Here is an 8,581-nt window from a genome sequence, read left to right as displayed (position 1 = left end):
CTAAGCGCTGATTTGTGCATACTCTTTATATATTTCCTGAAATGGAAAATGCAAAGGATTAGAGTACCACATTATCTTATACAAAATTCATATATAATGTTATCATCAAAACACAGAATATTGATCAGAACAATTCTTGTTCTAACAACAATGTTACTCGTTTTTTGTATGTAATGTTGTCCATAATGTTATAAAATATGGTGGTTATTTTTTAGATAATTTTTATGTTTATAAATTCTGCACTACATAATACACTGATTTTATATGAAGAATGGTTTGGATGGGTCCGGAGATGTATCTTCGGACACACTTTAATTATAAAAAAGACAGAGAACTATGCAGATGTGCATCTTTGTAAAGACCTCTATTTTTAGGGAAAAAAAAGTGTCTGAAGATGCATCTTTGAAATATGTCTTGATGATAGGATATGGTTTTTAAGATACTATTTGATCAACAAATTTTATAAAAAGAGGTTTCTCCTTCCATGTTCTTTATAAAAACCAGAATAAATCCATATCATCATCTTGCATTTGTGTATTTCAATGGCGCAAACCCCCCACTTCAATTAAGGGTTTGTGAGGACATAATTCTCGTCAATCTGAAATCCAAACCGAGTACTCTCACGCGGTATATAGAAAATAAGAGAATCGTCAAGCCCGAGTATCGTTTACCCTTGATTGATAATGAATGGAAATTATCGTTCACCATGCTTGAACTAAAAACTGATGAAGATTTAAAGATTATATGAAGTACATTTTACCGTTACTTAACAAAAGGTCTAATAGAAGTGGATGCAACAATTACAAGATTAACCAAAGATATTATAAGGATGTTGCAACGCCATGAAATACTTGTTTCTAAAAGAATGTAATATTAAATTTATGTTAACATTAACGATTATCTATTTAGTGTTTATTTTGATGTTAATTTATGTTGTTTTTCCATTCTGCCATTGTTCCTAGTTTCTGGTTTGAATTATCAAATTATATTTCAGATATGCATCTTCAGACTAAATATTTTTAACAAAATAAGGACTTCTCAACAATTATGTTGATCAGACATAAGAGAGCATATTCTAGAGATGCATCTACGGACCATGGGTTCATACAGAAGTGCATCTTCGAACTACTTTTTAAAAACAACAAGGGTTTCTCACCAATTTGCGTTGAGGAGTGAGCGAAAAAAATACGTTCGAAGATGCATATCTGGACGACAAAGACAATTGTGACTTTTCATAATGATGGAAGAGCAACCCTAAGGGTGAGAAGAGCAATTTCCAATAAATTGGAGGAAAGTGGAATTAAGATCCTCCCTATTACTATATTAAAAAAAATGAAAGTATGCAAAAAAATGTCAGAAGTCATATTATTAACATGAGGAGTGCTAACAACACTCTCTCAAACACTCACTCTCTTATTGATTTAATCATGTGCGATTCCCTCACTTTGGAAATAGGTCACATAAATTGGTAGGACCCACACATATTTCCACCAATGAAAAAGAGTGTTCTTAACATTTTTCTATTAACATTATATTTTCCAAATTTGGTGCTTCATCAAAATAGACCTTGTTTATACAACGACTGTATGAGATTGCTGAAGGTGACGACCATGAGCTCGTCACGCACCCTAGCCAACACCCATTTGATATGTCAAGGATTTTTAAAATTGGGAAATCTTTATCTACATAACAATCACCATGTGTACAAGAACTAACCTTAAAATTATAGCTAAAAAAAGGACTAGTAACCTATTAAGACAGACTTATCTATAATATAAGAAAATTATATGTTTTGAAAAACACCATTTTAACCTTTTGTTTTTGCTTGTCACTTCATCATTTTGCGGATATTTTGTGTCTAAAATTTACTTTTTTGTAACTAAATTGTACTTTTGGTTCTAAATTGTACTTTTGCAACTAAATTGTACTTTTGGTTCTAAATTGTACTTTTACAACTAAATTGTACCATTTTGGGGGTATTTATTGATATAAATATTTTTATATACAAAAAAATGGTATTTATGATCCAAAAATGGTATACGGAAAAATATTTATTATTAATATAAATATTTTTATATACGAAAATTTACTATTGATCCAGTTATTTTTGTAAATGATACCTAAATATAATAATATTTGTATACGGAGAAAATCTATTATTGATCTAAAATTTTTATATACGAAAAATAGTATTTATGATCCACAAAGTTTTTATTCAAAAATAGTATACACGGAAAAAAATCTATTATTTATCTAAATATTTTTATATACGAAAATTTATTATTGATCCAAATATTTTTGTTAATGATACCTAAACATAAATAATATTTGTATACGAAAAAAATATTTATTATTGATTTAAATATTTTTGAGGAGGAATATTCTTAATTCAAAAGTAAGTCTAGGAAAATTACTTCAAATTTTAACCATTGATTTTCATTAATCTAACCACTTTAATTAATCATTTAATCTAATTATTTTTAGAAATATTTTTTATATAAAAAATTAATTAAAGCAGTTAGATTAATGAAAATCAATGGTTAAGATTTGGAGTAACTCGTCTGCACTTACTCTTAGAGTAGAAATATCTCTTCTCAATATTTTTATATACAAAGATGGTATTAATGATCCAAAAATGATATACGATAAAAAATATATTATTAATTTAAATATTTTTATATACAAAAAATTCTATTATTGATTTAAATTTTTTTTCTTTTTTAACCTTCTATTTAAAATAAATATATTATGTAAACAAATGCGCGTATCAGACCAAAACTCGTGTAGACCCGTCCGGCTGAGTTTGTTAATGATCAAAGTTTACAGAGATTGCCCCACCTTCTACATATGTATCAATCATACTAAAATAAAAGGGTTAAATATATATATAAAACCCCCTCTAATGTTAGCGAATTTCGTTTTTAGCCGCTGGAAAATTTTTTTTTGCAATCAGCCGCTTGTAATTTCTAGATTCCCTCAAGGACCCCTGACTGCCACGTAGCCAACAAGAGAGAATCTTTTCTGCTGCAATGTGGCAGTCAGGGAGGTATTTGAAGGAATCTGGAAATTACAAGGGGGATTGCAAGAAAAACTTTACCAGGGATTAAAAACAAAACTCGCTAACATTACATAGGATTTTATATATTTAACCCAAAATAAAAGAGCTATCCAATAACATCAACCGGTGCAAATAAACATTTTATGGTAGGGGAACTAATTCTAAAGATTTAAATACATTCATTTAACTCCTCAAAGATGAGGCTGCAAGTTGGAACATTGAAAAAAGTGCAACCTCATGCCTATTCAAACAAAAAATATTTAGTAGACAACAAGCAACAGCAGATTATGCATTTGCTCTTATGCAGGTCAATCTAATGATTTTCATGGATGGAAGAAATCATCATCTGCTATGGACCAAACCTGCCTACATGACACAAATTCTACCAGATATATCCATCCAAGATACAGCTTGTCTTCTACATAATGAGATTAATTTTATATGAATCTGGAGAAATGTCCTTTGGCAAAAAGAAATAAAATTCAGTGTGCCAATCGTCAAATCAAATACACTGCTACTTGTATACAACTGCAAGCTAAGTGGCAATATTCTAAGAGAACAAACATAGTAAATAACCAGGAAGTGGTGTGGGCTTAAAATGATCTGAACCATGAAAGGAATTCCTACAAAAGACCTTCCTTTCATATGCCTGATACAGTGATGTAGCCACAAAATTAGGTTGTTTTCACTTTCTCAAACCAAACAAGCTGTATGTTCACAGTCTTGTCTTGCGCATGAATTGAAAATCAACTAAATAAAAACATATGTAGCACTAACACTTATGATTGAAGACATTTCTATTGTCCAACACTATATATACGTGATTGACATGAGAGTGTCGTATTTGGTGTTTGTACCAGTGCTTCGTAGAAGTTAACTAGTTTATCATACAAGATTGAAGAGACTCGGAAAGAAAATTTCTTACCCAAGGCTGAAGGTAGCAGCATTAGAGTCCCGTCGATGTTGAAGGTAGCAGCATCAGCAATGGAAAATTTGCACGACAATGTTTTTTTGATAAAAATAGATAAAAGCTTTGGTGTTCATTTCAGTAATGCAAACTGCTACTTTGTATAGTGAATACTCCATAATGAAATTGAATATTTTATATAGTTATCCTCTAAACAACCAACAAGACAAGACTTAAAAAGATGAAACTGAAATAAGCAGTTCAAAATGAGAGAACAAATCATGTTTTTGCTTTTTGCTTTTTCTACAACAACAATGTACTCAAAGTTGGTTCTTTATATCCAAGGAATATTGAAATTAAAAAACAAATGAACAAAGTTTTCTCTTTCCTTATTCCTTCATTTAAACAAACCTAATTAGGATCCGAAACTCACAAGTTCGATAGAGTCATTTTCACAAACAGTAGACATGCCTAAAAGCTAAGAGCTGCCACCACCGGGGGTATTCCGAATACGGTAAACTATGCGTCCTTTGGAGGAGTCATAGCGACTGACTTCAACTCTAACTCTATCTCCGGGAAGGATCCGAACATAATTCTTTCGAATCTTTCCGGAGATATAGCCGAGGATAAGGTCTTGGTTGTCGAGGAGAACGCGGAACATGCCGTTGGAGAGGGATTCAGTGATGAGGCCTTCGTGGACCCATTTCTGCTCGCTGGCTTTGTCGGGAGCTGGAGACTTGGCGGCGACAGTGAAAATGGAGGGAGGGGAGGGGTTTAGGAGCGGAGGGCGGAGGAATGATGGAGAAGGAGTATGGAATGTGTGGTTATGATTGTGGGAGTGAGAGGATAAGGAGTGGGTTGTGGTGAAGGATAGACGATGATGAATGATTGGCGTTTGGAATTGGATGGAAGACGAGGTAAACATGTTTGATGATGATGAAGGATTTGAAGATTTAAGCTTCTAGTTAATTTGAGGGGATTGATTGGGGTGTGAGAAAGAAGGGATTTTTTTTTTGTGTGCGGGAGGGGGATAAGGTTTTGCGAGAGTGTAAGGAGAAAGGGTTATAAAATCCGGATATATGTAATTCAAAATCCAAAAAAATTAAAATGTTAATAATTAATCTAGAGAATATATCATTACACCCCTTATTCTTTTAGGTATATGAAAGAAATTTCAATTTTGTCCTTTATTTCTGTAGATGTATATTTAGAAGTAATTTTTTTAACAAATTTTAAATTTTTCTGAAGGTATATCTACGAAAGTATTTTAAACTAAGGTATTTAGGGAGAAATTGCAGATTAATTCAGTTCAGAGATTTTTTCGTAGGTACATCTACGAAATTACTTAGTGCCAGAAATTTTCGTAGATGTTTCTATGGTAGTATCTGATATGTTTGAACCAGCATGATCACTCCCTCATTGTTACCCTTCTTCTTCAACACTCACTCTCACCACCTTAAAAAACCCTACACTATCAATATCATTTTTCACTCTAAAGCTTCAACTTTTTGGTGCAACAAATCAAAGGGAGCAAGAGAAAACAAAACTTCAGGTAAACATTCATCTTTATTCGTTGTATTGCTCATATTATCAATCAAATTTCTGTAAAAAAAATGTAATGTTGCTTCCGTAGGTACATCTATGAAACGTTGTGAAAAGGAACACGTTCCGGAGGTGCATCTACGGAACGTGTCTATGCTATTTTTTCCAAAATTCTTGTGATTCTGTGTTATTTATGTAATTATTTATAAATAGGTATGGTCTGAAGGATAGAAAAACACTTAGAAAGGGGGGGTTTGAATAAGTGTAGCTTTAAAAACTTGACAGATAAAAATAAATTGCACAGTTATTTTTATCCTGGTTCGTTGTTAACTAAACTACTCCAGTCCACCCCCGCAGAGATGATTTACCTCAACTGAGGATTTAATCCACTAATCGCACGGATTACAATGGTTTTCCACTTAGTCCGCAACTAAGTCTTCCAGAGTCTTCTGATCACACACTGATCACTCCAGGAACAACTGCTTAGATACCCTCTAAGACTTTTCTAGAGTCTACTGATCAACACGATCACTCTAGTTACAACTTGCTTAGTTCACTCCTAAGACTTCCTAGAGTATTCTGATCAACACGATCACTCTAGTTCCTTACAACTTAATGTAATCAATTCTAAGAGTTTACAAATGCTTCTTAAAAGCGATAATCACAACTGTGATATTTCTCTTAACGTTTAAGCTTAATCTCACTAATATATTACAAAAGCAATGTAGTGAGCTTTGATGAAGATGAAGATTCTGAGCTTTGGATTTGAACAGAGTTTCAGCAAGTTAATTTGAATTATATTGTTCAGGATCGTTAACCTTGCTTCTCATCAGAACTTCATATTTATAGGCGTTGGAGAAGATGACCGTTGAATGCATTTAATGCTTTGCGTGTTCCGTACAGCATCGCATTTAATGTTATACGCTTTTGTCAACTACCTCGAGCCTTGTTCACGCTGTGTCTACTGACGTAGCCTTTAATAGCTTTTAACGTTCCTTTTGTCAGTCAGCGTAGCTTGCCACTTGTACTTCCTTCTGATCTGATGTTTGTGAATACAACGTTTGAATATCATCAGAGTCAAACAGCTTGGTGCATAGCATCTTCTGATCTTCTGACCTTGAAGTGCTTCTGAGCGTGATACCATCTTCTGAACTTCAGTGCTTCTGATCTCATGTTCTTCTGATGCTTCCATAGACCCATGTTCTGATTCTGCTTCGACCATCTTCTGATGTCTTGCCAGACCATGTTCTGATGTTGCATGCTGAACCATTTGAGACAAAGCTTCTGAGCGCTGAATTATGCGTACTCTTTATATATTTCCTGAAAGGGAAATTGCATTGGATTAGAGTACCATATTATCTTAAGCAAAATTCATATTATTGTTATCATCAAAACTAAGATAATTGATCAAAACAAATCTTGTTCTTACAATCTCCCCCTTTTTGATGATGACAAAAACATATATAAATGATATGAATTTGCGATCAGAAAGAATAGACGGCAAAAGACAAATTACACAGCTATAGCATAAGCATATGAATATGTCTCCCCCTGAGATTAACAATCTCCCCCTGAGATAAATAATCTCCCCCTGAAATAAATACTCGAAGAACTTTAATAAAAGACTTCCCTGATTATTTCGGTAGAGACGATCATATAAGCTTCTGTCTTTAGAGAATTCATAGCTTCTGACTTCTGCTTCCATAGGACAGCTTCAGAACTAGAATTTCCTTAGATCCCTAGAACACTCACAGCTTCTGATTCCTGCTTCCATCTAGGACAGCTTCAGAACTTGAATTTCTTTGATCTTCTGAACATTCACAGCTTCTGATTTCTGCTTCCATCTAGGACAGCTTCAGAACTTGAATTTCTTTGATCTTCTGAACATTCACAGCTTCTGATTTCTGCTTCCATTCAGGACAGCTTCAGAACTTGAGTTTTCTGGATCTTTAGAACATTCGCAGCTTCTGATTTCTGCTTCCCTCGGATAGCTTCAGAGCTTTGAATTTCTACCAACATCACTTCATGCTAGATTTGTATCAGAACATTGTTGAATGTACCAGAGCATCATCTGAGCATCTCTACATCCTGAAATGTTACAAAACAAAAACTAAACGACAAAAGTCAGCATGAACGAGTTAGAACATAAGATGTATGTTTGAACACATTATATGAATCAGAGCCATATAGGCTGAAATCATGTATCAGAGCAAATAATGTATCAGAGCCATAACATTATATGTATCAGAGCAAATAGAATTTTGTCAAAATAAATAGACAAATATGGATCAAATTCTATTTCCAGTGCTTCTGATTCATTCTTCTTTCTTGCTTCTGATTTCTGAAGCTTGACAGCACTCAGCTTTGCTTCAGTTTCCATGGTTTTGCTTCTGTGTTTGCTTTTTGCTTTGAAGATTCTCTTCACTTCTTTATACCTGCAAAACACTTAAACCATGTAGAACTTGCAGTTCTTGTTAGTGAATGTGTGGGAGCTTTACCCAGCAACTGATAGATTAATCAAATCATTTATCATTTATCTTCTCCCCCTTTTTGTCATAACATCAAAAAGAATATTTCAAAAGAATCAGATGCATAAAACGACAAATAAAATGAAACACACGGAGAAAGAAGATGATTTCATTGAAGTGCAAACAGCAGGTTCAGAAGTACATGAAGATAGGAAAGATCAGATGCACAAAGACAGATGCAACGAGAAGAAAGAAACAACACAGACTCAATCTAAGATGGCCCTAGTCTTGACAAGATCTTGGTCAGCATCTCTTGAACCATATTGTTGTGTCCTTCTTGCCTCACCATGAAGGCACTATACTGATCATTGAGTGAGCTTTGCTCATCCTGTCTCTTCTGAATTTCTTCTAGAGTCCTTGGAAGACGAGAAGATTCACCAGAAGAAGCTTCACCGCTTTCAACCACAGGAATGGCATGTTGATCTGCAGCTTCCATAGATAGATCATTTGCAGGAATTTCCTCAACAGGGACAGTTTTGGCAACATGATCTTCAGCATCTGCTTCTTGCATAGAAGCATCTCCATATTCTGCAGCAGGAATTTCCG

Source organism: Vicia villosa, linkage group LG7 (assembly GCF_029867415.1).
Source record: "Vicia villosa cultivar HV-30 ecotype Madison, WI linkage group LG7, Vvil1.0, whole genome shotgun sequence".
Taxonomy (NCBI): Eukaryota; Viridiplantae; Streptophyta; class Magnoliopsida; order Fabales; family Fabaceae; genus Vicia; species Vicia villosa.
This window is presented reverse-complemented; position numbering follows the sequence as displayed.